Genomic DNA, 24040 nt, shown 5'->3' on the forward strand with positions numbered 1-24040 from the left:
TTCTTCAGTTGTGTCTGCTTTTTGCCTCGCATATTTTGGGGCTAGGTTGCAGGTGTACATGAATCTTCAGCATGGTCCTCTGTGCTCATTTCAGCACGGCCACGTCCGCCTCCCTCCAAGGAGAGGGGGTGCTTGGTGGAAAGAGGCCACAGGGAGGCCTGTGTAACTGGGGATCGGAGGGGATCCTTGGGCAGAGTGCCGGGAGGAAAGAACCGACCTCCTACCCCCCTGTCTGTCAGTGAGAAAGGGGAAGCCAGTCTTGGAGCGGCTCCTTGAGACGCTGCCTGTCACAACGCTCAAACCACCTGCTGGTGGGAGGCGGCCGCCATGGGAGCTGATCTGAATCACATGGGTGGGGGGGGGGGAGAAGTGGGCAGGTTGGGAGGAGCAGAGTGGGGTGATCGGGGTCCCACTGCTGTTTTCCAGGGAAACCAAAATGCTGCTCACTTTGTACTGTGATCTTCCTCCTGATAACACTCGTCTGGGTCCTCTTGGGGTAAGGAACGTGTGCACCGTCCAGGCCTTCCAGGCAGCAACAACAGCGGTCGGCTGCTTGTAGGGTGCCGGGCTGCTCCCCACCCCAGCACCAGCGTGGTCATCGCAGGGCTGATGAGCTGTCCCTCCACACGCACCCTCCCGTTGGACCCCACCTTGCGTGGGAGCTGTCTTCCCCCAGCTCCTGAGCGAGGAGCCATGTGGCCGGGCAGTGGCTGGGCAGTGGGGAAGGCGCAGGGGAGCTGAGTGTTAGCTTGCAGATGGAGATGGTCTCCGGACAATGGAGTAAAGGCCCGCGGCTGCTTTCCCGGGGCTGTGCTGTCCGTGCACGGGGACCCTCTCTGGCTGCCGCGGGAGCTCACGCAGAAGCACTGTCTTCAGTGACTGCCCTCCTGCCGCCCCCTTGGGTGTCACCCGTGCTTTGGGTGACAATGGCTCCCAGCCCCGCCCAAGCCCTGCAGCTGTGCTGGGGGCTCTGGGCTCCCCGAGCGGGCTCCAGCCCCTGCTTTGCATGGGGATGGATGAACAGCCAACCCAGGTGCACCCTCCTCAACAGGGGCCTCTGGTGGCTCTTTCCACAGGGCCGGTTTCCTGAACCTGAGGAACTCGAGGCTGGGGAGGCAGGTAGGGGCCAGGTGAGTGGAGTGGAGGCAGGGTCACATTGCCCAACAGCCTCGGGGACTGGCTGTGTGCTGGGAGGGCAGAGATGGCTGCTGCCCCCACCCCTCAGGCTGATGCACCCGTGATCTGGGCCTCACCCTCTGCCCCCTCCGCTCTGCCCAGAGCAGCCAGGACATTTCCGGGGCCTGGGTGGGTCACCTGGGCAGGATTAACACCCACCCCACCCCGGGTCTGGCTTCAACCTGTTGGACACTTGGGTGTCCCCACAGTGACGCCCTGCTCCTGCTCTCAAGTCCCTGATTCAGTGAAAGGCCTCACCTCCCCCCACCCAGCCCAAGGTGGAAGCCTGGGCATCATCCTTGCCCCTCCCCCACCCCCACCCGCGCCCCACTCAGAGCAGAACTGCCGGTCAGTATCTCTCAGTTCACGCTCTTCTCTCTGCTCCCCCCGTCCTGCTCTGGGTGAGGCTCCCCCATCTCTCTGGCAGCCTCCGTGCCATCTCCCCATCCTCCTGCACACGGACCCACTCTCCTCCGTTAGCCAGAGTGATCTTTCCGGAACATATGCATGAGCCCCTCTGTGGTTGGCTCCCTGCCTGCCCGTCCTCGCCAGCCTCACCTCTCCCATCGTGAACCCCACCTCTGCGGTCCACCCGGGGGTCTGTGGTCGCCTGGCACGTGTCGTGACTCTGAGGCTTTGCACGTGCTATGTCGTCTGCCCGGACCGCTCTCCTGCCTGTCCCCTGCTGTGCGTCTGGCTTTTCCCCCTTGTAACAGCCATCTGCTACTGGGTCACAAAATACCCAATTCGTGGTGTGAGACCATCACAACCACTGAGCCCACATCTCGCCAGATCCTGGGGTTGACTGGGCTCAGCTGGGCAGTGTGGGCCCAGGTGTGTCAGGTGAGTGTAGACCGACGGTGGCTGGGACAGGGGCGGCTTGAAGGCCCCTCACATTTGCAGGGTTGATGCTGGCTCCCGCCTGAGACGGCACCCAGGGCTCGGCCTGGGCTCCTTCCCGGGTCATTCGGAGGTTCCCCGATCTGTGTCTCCCAGTCAGACTGTTCCCCCTGAGCACGTGGCTTCAGAAGACCCACAGCCCCAGCACAGCTGTTCTGCATTTGTCGGGTCCTTGAGACCAAGGCCGCTGTGTGCAGGGCCCGGGGAAGGACCCCCTGATGGGAGGGGACTCGGGATGCCCACGTGGTCTGAAACCACCAGCTGCTCAGTCTCCTTCACTCAGAAGCATGAGGTGAAGGCGGGGGTCTGTGGCTGAGCAGAGGCCAAACCTGCCCCCGTGGGGTCTGACGTCACGTCTGGGGACACGCGGGGACATGGGCCGGCGCCAGGCCCACTGCCCACAGTGACAGCTGTTCTGGCCACTTTCAGACGGACGCCCTCTTCATACCCTAGGTCACCACTGTCCCCCTCTCCTGGGCCCCCAGCCACCATCTATGAACCTGAGCCCTGAACTCTCCCGGTAAAGCCCCCACTCTGTGTTCTCATTCCGCAGCGAGGTGGGTGGAGAGCTGGATGGCCCGCAAGCAGTGACACTGTCCAGGTAGGACGTCTTCCCTGGGTGCCTCTGCCCCCTTCACCTGCTCCACAGCCCCAGGGGAGAGGCGAGAGTGCCTAGACAGGCTCTCTCCTGCGCCTCACATGGGGAGCACCACTCTCATCCCCAAGTCCTGGGTCAGACTTGGCCCTTCCCTTGAAGCCATGGAAAGATCCAGGGGTAGCTGGCGGTTTGGGTTTGACCAGCTGCCTGGAATTTGGCTCTTAAAGAGGGTCACCAACTGGCCTGCTTTGTCTGGGCTCAGAGGGGTTCCTGGGAAGAGGGTCTTCAGAGGGGATGAGACTGGGAAGGTCTCAGGCAGTCTCGTGAACTGGTGTCCGACGATTTTTTTGTTTTAATTTTTTTTAATGTTTATTTTTTTAAAGAGAGAGAGCACAAGCAGGGGAGGGGCAGGGAGAGGGAGACAGAATCTGAACCAGGCTCCAGACTTCGAGCTGTCAGCACAGAGCCCGAAGCAGGGCTTGAACTCATGAACAGCGAGATCATGACCTGAGCCGAAGTTGGATGCTTAACCGACTGAGCCACCCAGGCGCCCTTGGTGCCCAACTTTCTAAAAAAATTTTTTAACGTTTATTTATATTTGAGAGAGAGAGAAGGACAGAGTGCAAGCAGGGGAGGGGCAGAGACAGAAGGAGACACAGAATCCGAAGCAGGCTCCAGACTCCGAGCTGTCAGCACAGAGCCCGATGCAGGGCTCGAACCCACGGACCGTGAGATCATGACTGGAGCCGAAGTCGGTAGCTCAACTGACTGAGCCACTTAGGCACCCTTCTCGTGCCCAACTTTAAAAAAAAAAAAAACCCAAAAAAGAAAAAACTTTTAACCATGCAAATATATATGCCCTGAAATTTACCCTCTTGACCATTTGTAGGTGGCATTAGGTGTATCACCGTGTTGTGCAACCATCACCCCCGTCTATCTCCAGAACTTTCTCATCTTCCCAGACTGAAACTCTGTCCCCATCCCCCTGCCACCAGCCCCTGGTGCCCCATTCAGCTTCCTGTCTCCATGAACTTGATTTCTCCGGTCCCTTCTGTAAGTGGGGTCACACCGTGTTCGCCCTTTTGTCACTGGCTCATTTCACTCTGCACGGTGTCCGACGTCCGCGGGTTCACACATGGGGTGGTTTGTTGCCGACTTTCCTGCCTTTTCAAAGCCGACGCCCTGCTTTTAAATGCCACCCAGGAAATGCAAAGTGCAGTCATTATGGACATGACAGACGACCCACTGGCTAATTTTTCCTCGGGCTCCACGACACTTTAGTCTGGGGCAGGACCGCTGCGCACGCATTTTCCCAGACTGCACGCCACTGTCGGGGCTGGGCACGGGTGTCCCTCTCTGCAGACAGGAAGCCTGGGCCCCGGGAGCTTAGAGACCTGCTCCGTCACCCAGCCGGGGAGGCAGTGTCAGGTCCAGGTAGACCGTCTGTGTGTCTGACTGCCGTTCCCTTGACCCAGCTACTTACTTGGGTGAAATACCTGGGACAGTGGCCACTTCCCGCCCCTCCCGCCAGGGTGAGATCTCTCCCTGAGGTTATGAGGGAGGGAATGCACCCCAAGGTCTCCACTCCCAGTTTCGAGACCGTGAAACCGAGCCACAGAGGCTCCGCCCTCCTTCAGGCCCTGGGATTGTGTGCAGGAAGCGCCCGGTACAGCTCCTCCTGGGGCGACTCAGAAGCTCAGTCACCTGCGGCAGCTTCCCAGCCCCACTGACTGAGGATGTTCATGCCATCTTCCTGCAGACTCCCATTGTGCTGTGTTTTTTTTCAGGATGGTTTACCCCCAGCCCAAGGTGCTAACACCCTCGTGAGTAAACTTGCGGAACCCACCCCACCTCCCGCCCTGAAATTCACCATATACACTAAAAGGCGGTTTCACTGAAAACTCGGCGGGAACTTGCTTCGGCAGCTTCTGAGTCTGAATTTGGAGCCCACCAATTCTTCTCCGTCCTTTCTCTCTCCACCAAAGAATGCACAAGGGGCGCCTCCTCCTTCCCGGAGTTCGGCCCCCGCCCCTCGCCGGCAAATCCCAACTCCCACGCTGAGGTCCAGCAGGGTCCAGTGTTCGCTAAGGGCTGCGAGTGATTTGCACGAGTCTGAGTTTTGATTTCCATGTCATTTGTTTCTTGCACATGTGAAGGCCTTCTGGAAGGAGGGTCAGCCCTGTGGGTCCCTGATGGGGTGGAGGCTGGGTGGGTGGGGTGGGGTGGGGTCCCGGGTGGGGGTGATGATGCGCCAGGGCCCTCCATGTGTTCACTGTCATGCTACTAACACCGGGTGGCTCTCTTGTGCCGCAGTAGGAAAGATGTCCTTGTCCTCACCCCTTGGCTGGCCCCCATCGTCTGGGAAGGGACTTTCAACATAGACATCCTGAATGAGCAGTTCCGGCTCCGGAACACCACCATCGGACTAACGGTGTTTGCGATCAAAAAGTAAGTAGGTGACGGGGCGCCTGGGTGGCCCAGTCTTTTCAGCATCGGACCTCAGCTCAGGGCAGAATCTCGCGGCCCGTGAGTTCGAGCCCGACCACATCGGGCTCTGTGCCGACAGTTCAGAGCCTGGAGCCTGCTTGGGATTCGGTGTCTCCATCTCTCTCTCTGCCCCTCCTCTGCTAATGCTCTGTCTCTCTCTGTGTCTCAAAAATAAATAAACATTAAAAAAAAAAAGTAACTAGATGAGATGACAGAGGGTGGGGACCGGGATGCAGGAGAGACCGAGGACATCAGGTCTGGCTGTGTGTTCAGCACACGGCGGGTGGGGGCCCAGCCTGTCCTCCTAGGGGTTAATGTGAAGGTTCACGTGTTCAGCAGTCTCTCCGGGCTCAGTGAGTGGACACCACTTGGCTCCCTTTCCGAAGGCTGCACGTCACCCAGGAAGGCAGCTCCAGACCCACCAATGACCCCAGGTTGCTCCTCTGCTGAGTCAAGGAAGGAGCAGAGCACCCCAACATCCAGGTGGCAGGGGAGCCCTCCTCCGGCCACAGTAGCAGAAGGGAGGAGGCTGTGTGCTTCCTTGGACGGGTAGGAAGCCAGTGTCTGTGGAGCTGGGCTCCTGTGTGCTCCCGTATGGGTGACGGTCATGGAGGGGGGACAGCCAGGTCAGGCACAGCACTCGGTGCCAGACCCCAGGCTCCTGTGAGGGAGCTGAGCAGTGAGGCCCTGGGACTCCAGGGACAGGTGACTTCCGCTGAATTAGCTAGGCAGCCGCAGGTAAGTGGCGTGGTCTCTCTGAGCCTCTGGAAAGTGGGGCTGATGACAGGATCCTCTCTCGGGATCGCCATGGGGGAACTGAAAGCTCGTAGGTGCTGGGCCCGCGTGTGGACAGGTGGGGCTTCCTCCCTCCGCAGAGCTCACCCGAGACCCCAGAGGATGGCCCTGAGGCCTTTGCAACCCCTTTCCCGGGTCTTGGCCCCAAGTGCAGGGAGTAAGAAGGGCACAGGGTCGCCTCCGAATCCTACTCCAGTCCCTGGAGACAAGCGGCTGAAATCACCAACCAGAAGCTTCACTGCCCAGGCTCCTCGGCCAGTGCCAGTAGCTCTGACGCAGCACTGCCTGCTGCGCGTGCGCTGGCTGTACAGTCCCCAGGGGGCTCCGAGTACAGTCCCCAGGGGGTTGGCAGGTGGTGGGCATGTCCTCAGAGGAAACCAGACTCCCCGAGTCGAGCTGTGAACCCACGATCACATCGGCTGGGTCTGGACTGCCCCTGGTGACCTGACTGGTGGCTGGGCAGGGGTGTGTGTGTGTGAGTGTGTGTGTGTGTGTGTGTGTGTGTGTGTGTATATGTGCGCGCATGTCCCCTATTGAAAGGGAGTGCCCACCTTCCCTGTGGGAGGGGTTTCTGGGCCAGGCACCGGGAAGTAGCCTTAGGGCCTGCTTAAAAAACTGTCACCGAGGGGCTCACCGCACTTGCCCGATGACAGGGAGCTGCTGTGTGCAGGGTGGGGAGCAGCGAGCCCCCTCAAAGAGGGACCAGCCATGGGAGGCGGTTGGAGAAGACTTCCAACCTCTTGGGGTTGGGGAGATACAGACCTGGACCCGGAAGCTTACACGCTCGGGTTCAGTGCTGTGACCCGAGCAAGCCCCCTGTTCCTCCAGGGGCCCTCTTTGGCCTCCCCTGGCCACATGCTGGGCCTGAGTCCTGATCTGGGGGAGATGGGGGGTGACCCCTCCCCGGAATACCCGCCATTGACTGAGGGCCCAGTAGCCTTCAAGGGAGGGCCCTGCAGGGGCAGACACAGTCCTGGGGGGCCAGGGACCGACCACTGAGCCAAGAGGGGCAGGTGGCCGGCCCTGCAGGTTCTGTGAAGTCTGCGAGGGCACGTTGACCAGAGCTGTGCCCGAAGGGTCTTGACTCCCTCACAGCAGGTGGGAACCGGCAGAGGATTTGCCAGGGGCGGGTCCTGCGGGTGGAGGGGGTCTGCCAGGGGAGCTCGGCACGGGGGTGCGCTGCTGGCTCCAGCATGCTGACTCGTGGCTGCACGGGTTTCCAGCCTCCTCCGCCTCAGGCTCGCTCCCCTTTGTAGGACGGGGCGCTGATGGTTCCCCGTCCCCCGGGGCAGAGGGTAGGGAGGCGCCGCGGGCAGACTCACCCAGGACAGGCCAGGACAGCGGCTGTTCCTTAAGCAGCCCAGGGTTTGCCTCCTCGATAAGGCGCACAGGTCCGTGGCCCCCAGCTTTGGGCTCCTGCCGCCAGCCTCTGGCAGCGACCCTCCTCCCGCCCTGTCCCCTGTCCCTGTAGATACGTGGCCTTCCTGAAGCTGTTCCTGCAGACGGTGGAGAGCACTTCATGGTGGGACACAAGGTCACCTACTACGTGTTCACCGACCGGCCGGGGGATGTGCCCCGCGTGCCCTTCGGGGAAGGGAGGCAGGTGGTGGTCCTGGAGGTCCGGAGCTACTCGCGCTGGCAGGACGTGTCCATGCACCGCATGGAGATGATCAGCAACTTCTCCCGGCGGCGCTTCCTCCACGAGGTGGACTATCTGGTGTGCGCGGACGTGGACATGAGGTTCCGCGACCATGTGGGCGTGGAGATCCTGTCCCCGCTCTTCGGCACCCTGCACCCCGGCTTCTACGGGGCGGCCCGCGAGGCCTTCACCTACGAGCGCCGGCCGCAGTCCCAGGCGCACGTCCCCAGGGACGAGGGCGAGTTTTACTACGCGGGAGGCTTTTTCGGGGGACGGTGGCCGAGGTTCTGCGGCTCACATCGGCCTGTCACCAGGCCATGGTGGTCGACCGGGCCCACGGCATCGAGGCCGTGTGGCACGACGAGAGCCACCTGAACAGGTACCTGCTGGACCACAAGCCCACCAAGGTGCTGTCCCCCGAGTACCTGTGGGACAAACAACGGCTGGGCTGGCCCGCCGTCGTGAAGAAGCTGAGGTATGTGACCGTGCCCAAGAGTCACCGGGTCATCCGGGACTGATGATGGGCTGGCCTAGTGTCCGTCAGGGGTGCCACCCTGACCCCAGCCGTCAGAGCAGATGGCCTGTCGCCGCTCCCTTTCTCTGTCCGGTCGCGGGACATGGCCGAGGCCCGGCGCCGCCCGCATCAGGCACGGGGACAGTTAGGCCTGACCGGGGGCCTGCCGGGGGGCGCGGCTCCAGCAAGACCCCTTGCTCTTCGGGTTCCTGGTCAGCTTTGAAAGGTCGCTTGCAGCCGCGGGCAGGACGTGAAGGTGAGGCCGGATCAGGACCCCCTTGGCTGGCGCCTGGCTTCCCGGCAGCCTGGGCACAGCCCGCCGCCCGCTGGGGCAGGACTGCCCCCCCAGCCCCTGGCCTCCCTCAGTCCCTGCGGTTTGTGGGTGTTGCGCTTTCCCTGTCACTGCCACTAAAATGTTTCTGGCGGATGACGGGTATTGCGGCTTGTCCCGCAAACCTGCCTTGTGCGCTTCCTCGAGGCCCCGGCCAGGGTGAGTGCTGCAGTCTCTCCGCCTTGCGTCTCCCTTCTCACATCAAGCACAGGGCGGTCCGTGTTGCCACTGCTATTTCTCCCTGACGTTGGCCAACTGTTACAATTTCCATGTCACTTGCTGCTGTAAACACCTCCAATTTTATGTCGGATGCTTTTCTATTTATTGTTTTATTTTTGTAAGGTTTATTTATTTTTGAGAGACAGAGAGAGACCATGAGCTAGTGCGGAGGGGGAGAGACAGAGGGAGACACAGCATCCGAAGCAGGCTCCAGGCTCCGAGCCGTCAGCACAGAGCCCGACGCGGGGCTCGAACTCACGAACCGTGAGCCGAAGTTGGACGCTCAACCGACTGAGCCCGCAGGCGCCCCTATAACCTTGATAATGTTAACCATGTTCAGGTGTACAATTCAGTGGCAATACGTTCATTCACTGTTCTGCAACTGTCCCCTCCATCCATCTTCACGACTTTTTCGTCACTCCAAACTCTGTGTCTGCCCACTAGACCCTAACCCTCCCACACCCATCCCCCTCCCAGGCCCGGCACCCACTGCTCCTCCCACCCCTCTGAATCTGACTGTTCTCCGTCCGTCATGAGCGGGGTCCTCCAATATCGGTCCTTTAGGGACTGGCTTGTTTCCCATAGCACAGTGGCCTCAAGGTCTGTCCCCGTGAGCCTGGACCTGACCCACTTTTCCCCCAGAGGAGTTGCTCAGCTCTGTCTTCTCTAACCTGAGCCTCCTCAGTCCCCTGTGCTCCCCTCATCTTCCTCCTCAGCCTGAAGGACCCCAGGGCACCGTCCCTTGGGCCTCATCGATCCCACCCCATCTGAACCGAACCGTTCAGTCCAGATGCCAGACACACACCCCTGGGGGCCTCGGGCCTCCCTTGCCCACCCGTCCGTGTCAGGTATCTGCTCCTCCCGAAGGTGTCCCCACGTCATGAGAGAAACACTAGGTCCAGACCCTTGGTGTCATCTGTGACTTCTTGCTGGCCACCAACTCTCCCAGTGGTGAGGTGGCTACCGGAGGGCACTAAATGTTCAAAACATTTCAAGGCATATGTTAGTCTCGGCTGCCTAAGGCAATGGCAGAACCGAGCAGAACGACTGGAAGAAAGGCCGAGTGGTGAGGAGCTTTAGGGAATAAGGACCTAGAACCTCTGGCCCATTATTCCTGAGCCTCTAGGACGCTTGCGTGCATGGGCTGGGTGCATGTTCAGGAAAGACCTGAGAAGGGCCCCGGCTCTCCCCTCTGGTGACTGTCAGACTCTGCAATTAGGAAGGAAAGGTCAAGGCAGAGTTGTAAACAGCCTGGGTGGCGTGGAAGGTGTATCCTGATCTTTGCAGACCATCTCCTCCCCATCTGTAAAGACTGGAGGTTGTTTTCTTCTTTTGGGGGGGGGGCGGTGATTCCGGGTGTTTAAGGAAATGTCTGCCCAATGAGCACTACGTTCACAGAACAGACACTTCGGTGAGCACACACGACAAGGAATACAGATTTTACACAATTAGTTCGGAAATGTCACTACAGTCGCAACTGATGCGAGCTGTGCCAGGAAACCCTGGAGGGGAAGACTGATATTTGAGTTGTACATCATACTATTCAAAATGTCAATTTTCAACAAAAAACATTTAAAATTTTTAAATGTTTATTTGAGAGACAGAGAGAGAGAGACAGAGACAGAGCACAAGTAAGGAGGGGCAGAGAGAGAGGGACACAGAATCCAAAGCAGGCTCCAGGCTCCAGCTGTCAGCACAGAGCCCGACATGGGGCCTGAAGCCACAAAACAAGAGATCATGACCTGAGCTGAAGTCAGACGCTTAACCGACTGAGCCACCCAGGTGCCTCCCCCAAAACACTTTTTACAAAAAGTTTATTTATTTATTTTGAGGTAGAGAAAGAATGAATGGGGGGGAGAGAGAACGGGGGACAGAGGATCCTACGTGGGCTCTGTGCTGATGGCAGAGAGCCTGATGCGGGGCCAAAACTCACAAATCATGAGATCGTGACCTGAGCTGAAGTCGGATGCTTAACCAACTGAGCCACCGGGCACCCCAACTAAAAAACACTTTTGAGGCGTGCAAAAAAACAAGAACATGGACCCCGTAGACCGTTGAAAACAAAGCAATTGACGGAAACTGTTCCTGAGGAAGCTCATGCATTAGACTCTCTAGACTTACTTAAAACCAACGATTTCAAATATGCACAAATACGTAAAGGAAACCACGAGAACAATATCCCCCAGGGAGAAGATAACAATGGTGAATGCATTAGGAAGTGTCCCCTCCTCTCTTTTTGAGGAATTTGGGGACAAGTCGTGTTAATTCTTTGTCAGATGGTTGGTAGAATTAACCAGTGCCAGTGAATACTGGCACTGAGATTTTCTTTGTTGGGAGGGTTTGGATTCCTGATTCAATCTCTTACGATAGGTCTATTCAGATTTATTATTTATTCTTGAGTTGTTTTTGGTAGTGTTTATATTTCTAGGAATTGATCCTTTTTTTTTTTTTTTAGAGCAAGAGAGAGAGAGAGAGAGAAGTGGGGCTGACTGGAACTTGTGTTTTACCTGAAGTGGGGCTCGAGCTCACCTGATGTGGGACTTGAACACACGAATTGTGAGATCATGACCTGAGCCGAAGTCAGTCTTAATGAGTGAGCCACCCAGGTGCCCAGAAATTTACCCGTGTTATCTAGGCTGTCTGATGTGCTGGTGGAAAACTCTTTGTGGTATCGTCTTATAATCCTCTTTATTTCTGTAAGGTTGGTAGTGATGTCTCCATGTTCATTCCTGATTTTAACAATTTGAGTCTACTTCCCCCCCAACCCCGATCAGGCTAGGATGGGGCTACTATTATAAACAGCAAAGAGAAAAACCAGAAAATAACCAGTATTGGTGAGGATGTGGAGAAATCAGAACCCTCGTGCCCTGTTGGTGGGAAAGTAAAATCTGCCACCGCTCTGGAAAGCAGTGTGGTGTTTCCTCCAGCATTAAAAATGGAACCGGCATAGGATGCAGCCATTCCACTTCTGGATACACATGCAAAGGATTGAAAGCAGGAATGTGAAGAGTTATTTGCACACCCAAGTTTGCAGCAGCACAATTCCCAGCAGCCAAGAGGCAGGAGCACCCCAGTGTCCACCTCCACCAGTGGGTGATGGATGAACAAAATGTGGTAGGAACGTGCATTGGTACATCACCCAGCTTTCAGCGGGAAGGAATTGCTGACACCTGCCATGTGGGTGACCCTGAGGACAGGATGCGAAGTGAACTAAGCAAGTCACGAAAACACAAACGTTGCATGGTTCCACTTCTATGAGATGAGGTATGTAGAGTGGTCGGCCTTACAGAAGCAGAAGGAACACGGTGGTTTTGGGGAGCTGGGCAGGAAAGGGAGACCGGGAGTTGTTGTCCACCGGGTATAGAGTTCCGGTTCTGTAAGATGCAAAAGATCTGGGCATCGGTTGTTCACCACTGAATACGCACCGTGATACTGTGCTTCACGGTTAATATATATTTGGTCTTCGCCCCTGTTTCTGGCACAGATTTCCCCAATTTCCTGAGTGATGAAAACTGTGACACTGCCTTTTCTGTGTTCATGGGTGGCTTTTGGACTCTACCTGAGGGGGGAGGCTGGCTGCTGGGGGAGCCAACCCTGCGATTAGATGGCTGGAACTTTCCATCCCCTCCCCCCACCTCTGGGGAGGGAGAGGGGCCGGAGATGGCGTTCGGGCCCCAGTGACCAGTGATCCAATCAATCGTGCCCATGTAATGAAGCCTCCCCGAACGCCCATCCGCCTGGTGAACACGTGGAGATAGCAGACAGTGTGACATGCTCGGTTACTGTCACGGGGCCCGAGTGTGCACGGGCACTAGCTTCGAGGGTCCCAACAGACCTGATTCGACCACTCACCGCTGACAAAAGCCAAGGGCAGAGAGACACAGGAAAGGGTGGTGACTCAAGAAAGGATCCATTTTGGTGAGGCCGGCGCTGGGAAGACGGGGGGCTGACATCTCAAGGTGCTGCAGACAGTCCTGGTGGTGGTTCTCTCTCTCTATTTTTCTTTCTTTTTTTAATTAAAAAAATTTTTTTAATGTTTATTTATTTCTGAGACAGGAGAGACAGAGTATGAGCAGGGAAGGGGCAGAGAGAGGGAGACACAGAATCGGAAGCAGGATCCAGGCTCGGAGCTGTTAGTACAGAGGCTGGTGAGGGGCTCGAACTCACAAGCTGTGAGATCATGACAGGTGCCCTCCCATCTCTTGTGAAGTTTTATTTGTTTCCTAGGATTTTACATGAGGACAAATTAGGACAATGGTCATGGGTACTTGAGATGGACATTGAAGGTCGGGTGGATCGTTGTCTTGGGGTCAATCCCGTGGGGTCTTGCTGATGTCAGGGACGTCCGTCCCTGTTGCTTGAGGGTTAGTTTGGCTGCCCTCAGGGTCTTTGGCTGGCGTTACGAGATGAGCTGGGAGGAAGGACCCGATCGGTCAGGAGCACAGATGATGGGCAGAGAGCAGGGGGGCTCCGAGCCTCCGCTGCACCTTGCCCTGTGCTCCCCATCCCTCCGCCCGGCTGGTCCCGAGTGCTGTCCTGTGTGACAAACGGGCGATCTAGGAGGTGACAGGCTTGTCTGAGTTCTCTGAGTCGCTCCAACGTTATTCGAACCCGAGGGCAAGTTTGTGGGAACCTCCTCTCTATAACTTAGAGACGCAGGCGACCTCTCTCCCCGGCCGCTAAGTGACCCCTGAGTTGGCCGCACAGAGACTCCAGGGGCCACACACAACAAAGGAAACAGACCTCACGCGGTTCAGACAAGTCACAGCCCCGAAAAGCAAACAGTAGCAGCTTCACAGAGCAGCAATGATGAGGCTCGGGGAGCGGGGGGCTGCAGAAGTGAACGGTGGGCGGGTCGCCAACCTTCCACTGGAGCCAAGCGCCCCCTGCAGGGCCGGGTCCTGGTGGCTGCCAGATGTTCCACCTGCTTCTCCGCGACTCCATGGCCGGCCGGACACAGCGACGTCACAACGTGGGTCACAAACACAAACATCTCTGGGCATCCACCACCACCTGAACTATTGTCCATTTTTGTAACTTGAGGTGGGCAGAGAGAATGGGGGCAAGGCCTTGAAGAGGGTGGTTCCTGGCCCAGACTTTGTGTTTGGGGGTAAACGCCATGCAGACGGGCCTTTGCTGGGCCCGAGGAGGGGACAGGTATGGGGACCCCAGCCGCAGGCACTGCTGTCCCGATGATGCCACCTCAGGTGCCCGAGTCCACCTGCCCCTTGGGAAGCACTTGCGACCCTCCGCTCTGCCTGAGGGCTGTGTCCTGCCCCAGAGGCACCTCCTCTCCTGCCAGCCAGGGCCACGTGCCCCAGGGAGCGCGGGTACCCCGACGGCGCTGGGGACAGAGCCAGTCTGGTTAGGACACCGTCTCCCAGAAGCCCTGAGCTCCAGGCCACCACGGTGCTCCCCTCCCTTCCTCCTCCGGGCTGCGTGGGCCCAAGTCCTCCTCTGTTCAGGGACCACCTTTGTCCAGGTTCCACACGCAGGCACTTGGGGCAGCTCGTCTGGACCTTCTGGCCTCGTGTTTCCTTGTCGGGAACATGGGCAGAGGCCTCCCTCCCAGACTCGCCAAAGGGAACCCGGCCAGGAACATTCAGACCGTGCCAAGGAAGATGCCACGTGGGGGACCCCGTTGGGTCATGCAAACCGATGAGGTCACGGTGGTCGGCACACGGCAGGCACCTGAGATCCCTGGCTGAATTCCGGAAGGAAGGAGGGAAGGAGGGAGGGATGGAAGGAGGAAGTGAAACCACAGAAGCGGGGTCCACACCTGGTCAGGTCAGAGGGCGTCACAGCTCGGGCCCTGGAAGGGGGCACGGGACACGTCCTTCTGTCCCTCCAGCGCTGACCTTCCTCCACGTAGGACCTGCTGACCTCCTGGATCATCTTCACCTCCTCTGCAAACAACGCTGAGTGTTCCCAGAAGGGGGACAGCGGGCAGGGGCCAAGGAGGGGCTTCCGGAATCCTGTACCCTGGGGGACTCTGGGACAGCCTTCCAGGTGGCCCTTTATGTCCTCCAGGCACCAGGCCACGATTCCACATCATCTCTCAGGGAATGCGCCAACCCATCTGAAGGCCCGTTACGTCCCCATGTCACAGATGGGGACACCGGGGCTAATAGCACAGCCTGAGTCACTAGTAAGACGAGCTGGGTCAGGAAGCCCATCTCCTTGACTTTGGATTGTCCTACCCGCAGGTGTGCATTTTGGCGTCCTGGGGCTCGGGGTCCCTCCTCCTGGGGGATCCCACCACCCGCCGAGGGCCCCTACCCACTGAATCAGGGGAGCAGAGCTGACCAACCTGCCTGGGGCCCCACATGGGGCTGGGGAAGGGCCGACCCCGGGCTCTGGGGGCTCTCCCAGTACTGGGCCAGCCGGTCCCCTGCAGGACAAGGACTTCTCGCTGGGGATCGGCTGGGGCCTCAGCTTCCTCACATTGTCACCTGGGCTGGCGGTCCCAAGACCAGAAACCTGCCCGTCTGAAGGTGACCACCGCTGCCTCCCTTGGGTTTCACTTGCCCGAGTCCCTCCGCGGGACGACCCGCATCGTTGACGCCTGCTCCCGTGGGGGTCACCTCCCCTTGGACTGGGACAGGTCTGGCCTCCATCCCGGGGAACGCACTGGCTTTGGCGCATTATTTGGCCCAGACGCCTGTGAACCTTTCTGGCTCTGGGTCGTGAGGGATGTTCTCCCTTCTGTGGTGTGACCGTCCAGCCTTCTGCATCTCCCGGTTTCTGTTTAGCCACGGGAGGACCCGCCGTGTCCTGTCTGGCTTCAGGCTGTGGTGTCACAGCACGCACAGGGGTCTCCACCCCGAGACCATTGTCACTGAAGGGGCCTCCTTTTTCCCTCCTAGTCTTTAATCCATTGCGATTTCAATAGCAAAGGAGAAAAAGTCTATTTCAAACGACCACAAAGTACAAAAATGTGAACTCATTCACAGCCTGTGCCCTCCGGACATGCACTCCAGGGGCCCCATTACATTTGGGCTCAGGTCCCAGAGCCTGGTCTGGGCCTACATGATGGGCGGTCCCCACTGTGGCTCCCTGCCTTCCCGAATCGTGGTCCCACGTGCTTCTGTCAACCCCTCCCCTCCCGGGTGGATGACCCATGTGACCGGGTTCTAAGGGCTAGAATATGATAACCGGGTGTCATTTCTGGGCTGATTCATGGAATTTCTGGTTTCCTCTCTCGTGGGTCCATTCTCTGTCTCTGCCTCGGACTCTGTCTGTCTCTGTGTGTCTCACGGGAGCAGGGCCTGTGGGCTCCAGGGTCCAGGTGACAACCCTCAGAAGCCTCCCTTGTGGCCCGTGTGCCTCCCCAGGTCCGGTGCTCAGCTCCCTCATGAGGCCTCCTCGGCCCAGCCAGCGCACTGCCTGGGGAACTACTTCCTCATGAGGGCCCAAGGCTCCATCAAGGAGGGTCTTGACCTCGGTCCCCACACCAGGGGCTGCTGCTTGGCCACGTACTGCAAACCCAGGTCCTCGGTGCTCCAAGCCCCCGGGCTGCCCTCTGCTCAGAAGGACCTTGAGGGAGTGGGAAGCATTTTCCCAGGAGGGGAGAACAGAGGGCCAGGGATGAAGATCTCAGGACACAGAGTCGTCTATGAGCCTGTGGGACCCTTGGGACACTGTCGACACAGCCCAGTTTAGGAGGAGGAAGCTGAGTCCTTCTGTGCTGTAGCCCCGTCCACACTTCCTAGCTCCAGGGGCCCAGCGTGGTGGACACAGGACCCCAGACCCCGTCCTCCCCTAGTTCCTGGCAATCCCCCCGGACACCTTGGGGACCCCCTGACCCTCAACTGGCACATCTGCCCTCCCTATGTGGTGGGTCCCGGGCTATTGCCAGGAATCCTGATGTCCCTGCCCCATGACCCCACTGCCTCCAGCCTTTCTCTTCTTTCCCCCGTATTACCCACCCCCTCCCAGTGTGGACTCCCCTCTGATCTCCAGTGGGACAGTCAGAATATGTGTGTGTGTGTGTGTGTGTGTGTGTGCACGCCTTTCTGGAGATGCCCAGAGGTCACAGCCTCACAGGGACGGGGTAGATAGGACCTCCGAGCATCTCAGGGGCTCTCATTCCCAGGGGGAACCCCATGGGGTGTAGAGGCTGGCCTAGGATTGGAGACCAGCCCTGCTCCTTGGACCCTGCACACCTCACTTGTCCTGGGCCAGTCCTTGCCATTCCTCACGGTCCCTCTGTCCCTGGGGGTCAGACGGGGAAGTGCATCAGTGTGGCCACGGCCCAGGCTCGCCCCCAGGGGTAGGTGGAGGGGAGGTGCCCCAGGTACACAGGCCTCCGTCCACAGGGCCGGATGGGTCGAGCGGAGGCCCGGTGTGGCCAGAGACCCGCACTCAGCACCTGTAGATGATCCAGACGGACCGGTGATGTGCATGAATCCAACCGCTCCCCACCTGGCTGGTCACCCATGTTCCCACCTCCGCCAACTGCTCTGGGAACCAAACCTCTCCTGAGCCTCAGAACCACGCCCGCCCCTGCCAGGCAGACCTCAGGGTGCAAGGCAAGGTGGGTTGGACATCTGGGGACACGATGGCCAGTGACTACACCCACCCCACCCAGCTGGCCTGGACCGCAGACTCCACCCCGGGGTCCAGGTGCATGGACCCTGGGGCATGGCTGGGCCAGGGTCCTGGAGGCAGCAGTGGAGGCCGACTCAGGGCAGGGAGAAGTCGGTCCTCCCCCTGCCCTTCTCCTTTCCTCCTTCCGGCTTGTCTTCCTGGCAGGACCTTGGACAGAGGTCCAGCCTGTGCCTGGCTACAGCCCTGGGTGGAGTCAGAGGGTGGGAAGAGGCCCCTGGAGGCCAGGGGGCACCTCCAGGAAAACCAAGTGTCAGGGGGCTACTTTAACTGGGCATCCCCCGGGCACTCAGTGATTTCAGCCCTTTGTATACATGAGCCGTGACCCCAGGACCGGGTATCAGCCCATTCCTCACCCCAAGAGGCACGTATCCTCCCCAGCCGAGGCCCCGTCGGTGGCCGGTCCTCCCTCCAGCCCCAAGAGGTCCAGCTGCTCCACAGGCTCTACATCTTCCGCGGCTGGAGCCCGAGCAGCCATCAGGGGCCTGGTTCCGGGCCCTGGAGCCCCTCAGGGAGGACAGGTGAGACTGGGCAGCAGCCAGGAGAGGGCAGAGTGCAGTCTCCTTGAGGTCATGGCCTCCTGCTCAACCCATACCCTGGTGTGTGCCGACCCCTAAGGCATCTGGGCCCCAGCTGCTGGGCAGGTTCGGGGACAGAGACCACAGTGTCGCTCCTGGTAGCTCACAGGTGTCCCTGTTCCCTGTAGCTACACCTGTCCTACCAGTTGGACTCCCTCCTGGTCGGCAGGCAATACCCATGGCCAAAAGGAACAGGCCACTGTCAAGGTCTGGGAAGAATGATAGGCCAGGCAGAAGGGGAATGCTCGTCCTCGCCTCGGGGGTCCCTGCCGGGCTGGCGGGGGCTCCGGAGGTGGTATTCCAGCTCTCTGCTGACCAGCCCTGTGCCCAGAAACACCTGCCTCCCTTCTCTGGGCCTCACTCTCCTGCTCTGTGAAATGGGTGATGCAGAGCGATCATTCCCATGGCAGGAACAAGGTGGGTACCGGTGACGGATGGAGCACCCGTACAGGGCCCGGATCGCAGACCACAGTGGGGAAGGGGGGAGGGGACGCCAGTGAGGCCCTGCCCACAAAGCCATCCAGCCTTTCCATGTAGCCACGAGGGCCTGGCTCTCCTCCTGGTCCTTCCCAGGGACATCAGGCGTCAGCTTAGCCTCAGCCTCCACAGCCCCGGGGCAGCACTGGGCGCTCACGAGCTCTGTCTCTCAGGGTCCGCAAGCACAGCTCCTCACTGCCCCTGTCCCCTCAGCCGGCGGACGACACCGCATCACCGGTGCCGGCCTGGACGTGAGGATCAGCGGCTTGGACGAGAGCATCGGCCGAGCTGGCAGGGGGAACGTCCCTTGGTCCCCTCTCCGAGACCTCTCCGGGTACAGACCTCACTTGAACAACTCCTGTGACAGGAGACCATCTCTGGACCTGCCGGGGAATCCAGCCCCGGGAGGAGGCGACGACCTGCTCTGCTCTACAGAGCAGGAGACTGAGGCAACATCATCCTCCCAGGCCGGTGCCTGGAAATCCATGCTTGCCTGGGGGCAAATACGAAACCCGCGAGCTCCCTCCACATCTAGGATGCCGTGGCTCTGATGACACTGCCTGGTCACGTCCCCTGCGCCTGGCAAACTGCAGTGACCCCCGACTCCTTACCTGACATCCGAGCCCCGAGTGAACTGGGCCAGATGCCCTCCCCAGGGTGTTCCCCTCCCCCTTCCTTAGTGTTTTCCTCCCCCAGGGAGCCCACCATCCCTGCCCCTCGAGTCCCCTGGTACCACCGCCCCGCTCCATGGCTCCCATCCAGAGCACCCTCATCTCTAAGGCTGGCTTCAGAGGTCACCTCCTCGGGGTCCTGAGAAAGCCCACTGTTTGGGTCAGAACGACCCGGGCTCACACTCACAGCGGGGCCACGTCAGAGTCCTGTGACACGCAAGCTCTATGCCCGCTTCTGGGACCTCGGTGCTCTTTTTGAAGATGGGGTCGGCGGCTCCCACGTTCGGTGGGTGTCTGGGGGATGAAAGCAGGGAGGTGAAGGTGTCCGAAGTAGGGGAGCTTGTGGGGGGAGGGGGCTCTCGGGAAGGCAGGGGGAGGTGATGGGGAGGAGGGAAAGGCAGCCTGACCTCTACCTGCCCAGACTGGTGTCCACCTCCCCCTCCCCCTGCTCAGCCAGGCGCCCGGATGAACAGTAGAGTGGAGTGTGGGGGCCAGGTCAGCAGGGTGGGGGTCTGTCTCGTTTCCCTCTTGCCCCCGTGTCTCCATACCCACTGCGTCCAGCCGCCCTGCCTGGGTGGAGTGGCCGTGGCCCCAGGCCTAAGAGGATATGAGGGTCACTGAGCGGGCGGTGGAGATCGGATAGGTGTGACCCGAGGTGTCATGGACTCCTGCCGCGAGGTGGTCCCGTGTGCGCAGTCCCATGGTCCCGGTGCACCTGCGCAGGCTCCACCTGCCTCGACCTTTGGTGGGAGCACCTCCCTGCTCCCAACGCTCCCCAGCCACATCCTGCCCAAAGGTGGGAGCCAGGGGCCACTCTAGCCGGACTGGTGAAGCTCCTCCTCCAAGTGCTCATGGAACAGTCGGGAAACTGAGGCCAGGAGAGGCAGGGACTGGTCGGGGACCCACCAGGTGAGCAGAGCCTAGAGGGGCTGGAGGAGGTTTCGGGCTCCTAGGCCAGGTATTCATTTTCCCAGGTGGTTTTCAAGGGAATGAGAGCCTCTAAGATCCTGGAGGACCACTGAACCCACCCCATGTGGGGTCCTTTCCTCTGGGCATCCCCGAGTGGGCACAGGTCCACGCAATTGCATGGAAACACAGTCCCTCGCCCCCCAGTAACTAACCACCCGCGTGGGGGTCAAAGGATGAGTGGACCCTGGAGGTGACAGGGGTTGGGGGAGAGAAGAGGTGTGGGGCGGGGACATTGTCTCCAGGGAACATGCCCATGAGGGCAGCCACGCCAGGCTAATGGCCAGGGGATCCCCAAATGTCCCCGTGTGTATCACAGGCACCCCCATTCTACAGAAGCACCCCACTCAGCTCCCGTGGTTGGAGACCTTCGAATGCGCAACGTGTTCTCATGCTGTGTCCTGATATCTCGAGGCTGTGGTCTCAGGAAAGCCCACAGGGAGAGCCTTTTCCCACTTGCAGACGGTGGGTCCGGTCTCACCCCCAAAGCATGTGGTCACGTGCCCACAGGGACGCAAAGGTGACACTAGAAGGCCCAGGCCTGCCCGGTCTAGCCTGACACGGCCCTGATCCGACTGGTGAGTCGCACGAGCCTTCTCTGTGAATGTGTGTGAGGCTGTGTGTGTTTGTAAGGATGGGACGTGGGGGGAAGCCACCACAACAGGCGCAGGCTGATGGGAGGGTCATGTCCACACCCCAGGTCAAGGGTGACTGGGCAGGACAGGGTGAGTTGTGTAGAGCTACAGGACACAGGGACACATTCTGGTGTCCGTCCCCGAGCCTGGCCAGCAGCTGGGGTCCAGGTGCCCTAGGGGTCGGCACACACCTGGGTCTGGGCTGAGCAGGAGGCCATGACCTCAAGGGGACTCCACTCTGCCCTCTCATGTGTTCCATGCCAGGCGCACCCCTTCCTCATCCTCCACGGCCACGTGTGCCCACGAGCCTCATGGGATAGCAGGCATGGGACGTGTCTACAGGTGGCTCCCTGATGGCGCCCCTACAAATAGATGCCAGAAGGACCCCACTGTGCAGACGGGGAGACTGGGGGGCCCCAGGAGGCACGGGGTCTGTGTGGGATCCCAGCACTGATCAGGAGGAAAACCCAGGTCTGAACCCAGCTCTGTGGCCTCAAAGCCACGGCACCGGCCGCACCAGGCCTTGCGGTGACGTGTCTGGGATGTGTTGGTGTCACTGTAGGGACAGGGCATGGGGTGGAGGGGAGCCCTTTGCAGCCTGGGAGGGGCTCTTGTAGGAGCAGGAAGCCGGGTAAGGGGGCCCCAGGAAATGACCTCACCTCCCTGGTCACAGAGCCCAATTGAACTCAGAACCCGGGTCACCAGGCACCCACGTTCTGGAGACAGCGCCCGACTGGGCTCATTCATTGGGACACTTTTGCCTGACGAACATGTTCTCCTGTTGTGTGCCCGTGACCCGCGGCTGCCGGCTCAGGGGAGCCCGCGGCCGCGACCCTTCCCGACCCTGGAGACAGTGGGTCAGGTCGTGCACAGGACGCCTCAGGTCTCTAGCTCGCAGGGACCCAAAGGTAACACAGGAGACCCAGAGACATCCAGTCCAGACCGACACCACTCTGATCTGAACTGTGCGGCCCCATGTCCCCCCGTGTTTGTGTGTGTGTGTGTGTGTGTGTGCGCGTGGAAGGAGGGGTCGTGTGTGGAGGGCCCACCTGAGCAGGTGCAGGCTGATGAAGGGGTCAGATGCCTGGTGGGTGGGTCAGGCTCACACTCGGTCAAGGCTGGTTGGGATGGACATGGTGTGCTGGGGTGGCCCTCTTGTCCCTGATGTTCATCCGGAGCCCTGTAGGTGGAATCACTGTGTCCCAGGCTCACGTCTATGCACACTCAGGTCTGTGTCCAATCTGGGAGCCACAGGTGGAGAAGGTGGAAGGACACTGAGGATGGCCATGCATGGCTGTGATGTCTCTGGGACGGCCGCGGGTCACTGTCTTTACAGAAATCAACTGAAAATCGGGAAACGTCTGGCCGAATCCCGATACACCTGCCCTACAGAGTTGTGCGTGTGCCCCGTCGCCCAGGAGGGCCACCCTGGACCGAGGGAGAGAGTGGCTGCAGGGAGGTCTTGGGAAGCAGAGCCTGGAGATGACCTGGGAAGGCCTCCTTCACTGCCCTGGCCCCTTCACAGGGTCCTGGTTCACCGGTCCTGGGATGAGGACCTGGAGCCCCCGGAGCCAGAGCCCGAGGGTGAGAAGGCTGGGGTGGGAGATGTGTGTTCACGGGGCCCGGGGGTGCTGGGCCAGGCAGGGAGGAGCCCCCGGGGGCTGGTGTGGGGCCAGGAGCAGAGACTGAGAGCCCCGGGCTGCGGCCTGCAGGGGGGCAGAGGTCCTCGTGTCGGTTCCTGGCCGTGACTTCTCGGGGAGGCTCTGGGGTGAGTTGTGTCTCTGCAAAGGCCCTGGAGAGGCGGGCGCTGGGTGGATGGGGGACCGTCCCTCCTCTTACCCTGAGGTCTTGGAGCCACTGCAACCATCACTCTGTTTCCTTCTCAAGAGTCCGGGGCAGGAGCAGAAGCCGGTGTGGCTCCAGAGCCCGACCCACGGGCATCCGGGTCCTCGGCGTCTCTGCAGGCAGGAGTGGAGTCTGGAGCGACTCCTGCAGGGGCCGGAGAGCCAGCAGGTGACCTGGGACCTGTGCTGGGACAGCGGGCACCTGAGCAGAGTCAGCTGGTTCCTGCTTCTGCTCCCGACACTGTTCCTGCCACAACCCTTTTTCCCGTATGGATTCGGGCCACAAATCAAGGGCTCAAAGGCCTTCCAGGGGTGTTTATTGTATTGCTAATTGTTGCTCCAGTCCCAGTCCCTGACCCCTCCACCAGAATGACTCTTCCTCTTCTCCCTTATCCTTTCTCTCCTCTACTTTTTAGGTGGTACATTATTTGTTCATGGTTTGTTTAAAATCCACATTAATCTTCAATAAAAATTTATTTATTTTACGTTGTGCAATTCCTGAGCACGGGGTATGCTCATGACACTGTGAACCATGGCACAGAATTTTGCTGCAGAATATCTCGGTCCCCAAGGGTCACCATGTACTCGGAGCCCTCACTCCCCATTCGTGTCCCCGCCAGCCCCTGGGCACCCCCAGTCTGCTTTCTCTCCGTGTTCCGTTACCTACTCTGGAGGTTTCCTTCAAGTGGAATCTCGCCAGAGATACCTTTGGGTCCCCACCGACTTTTCAGATGGGACAGATTCATTTTTGTACTTTGTGGTCGTTTGAAATAGACTTTTTCTCCTTTGATATTGAAATCACAATGGATTAAAGATTAGGGGGGAAAAAGAGGCCCCTTCGGTGACAATGGTCTCTGGTGGAGACCCCTGTTTGTGCCGTGCCACCACAGCCTGACACCAGAGGGGACACGGCTGGTCCTCCCGTGGCCCAAACAGAAACCGGGAGATGCAGAAGGCTGGACGGTCACACCACAGTGGGGAGAGCATCCCTCCCGACGCAGGGCCAGAACGGTTCATAGGCCTGTGGGCCAAGTAATGCTCCAAATCAGTGCATTTCCCGGGATGGAGTCAGACCCGTCTCAGTCCAAGAGGAGGCAGCCCCCATGGGAGCAGGCGACAGAGATGCGGGGCGTCCCGGGGAGGGACTCGGGCAAATGAAACCCAAGGGACCCAGCGCTGGTCACCTTCAGACGGGCAGGTTTCTGGTCTGGGGACTGGCAGCCCAGGTGGCAACGTGAGGAAGCAGAGGCCCCAGCAGATCCCCAGCGAGAAGTGTGACCGGCACCCCTCTCTGAGACAACAGAGCGCAGCCCCCATCCTCGGCCGCAGGCGCAGACCCTCCCCCAGAAGGGCTCATACCAGGACCAGCGGAGAAACTCTGGTGCAGCGTGTGGGGTGAGGCGGGCGTGGAGTGTGTGCTCTTCCCGAACCAGCTTTCCCCAGGGCTGGGTGCTGGCCACTCAAGTCTCTTCCTCTGCATCCTGTGTCCCCACATCAGAATTTCCAAATCGCCCAGGCCCTGGAACGTGGGCCGTTTGTGAGTTTTCACTCCCAGCTTCCTCAAGGGATCAAGCATGTGCATAAATCTCTCCTTTTTCAGGAC

The 24040-nt window shown here is 59.6% G+C and overlaps 1 long non-coding RNA gene and 1 pseudogene across 1 annotated transcript; both read left to right on the top strand.

Moving 5' to 3' along the window:
- Window positions 1-377: 377 nt before the first annotated feature.
- LOC123383636 lies at window positions 378-9526 on the top strand (annotated as a pseudogene).
- A 12410-nt stretch (window positions 9527-21936) lies between these two features.
- On the top strand, window positions 21937-22922 carry LOC123383637. The gene is made up of 2 exons (XR_006593542.1): window positions 21937-22177; window positions 22481-22922. It is a non-coding gene; the product is annotated as an uncharacterized LOC123383637 (long non-coding RNA).
- Window positions 22923-24040: the final 1118 nt, after the last annotated feature.

Source organism: Felis catus (assembly GCF_018350175.1).
Source record: "Felis catus isolate Fca126 chromosome D4 unlocalized genomic scaffold, F.catus_Fca126_mat1.0 chrD4_random_Un_scaffold_78, whole genome shotgun sequence".
In the NCBI taxonomy this organism is placed as follows: domain Eukaryota; kingdom Metazoa; phylum Chordata; class Mammalia; order Carnivora; family Felidae; genus Felis; species Felis catus.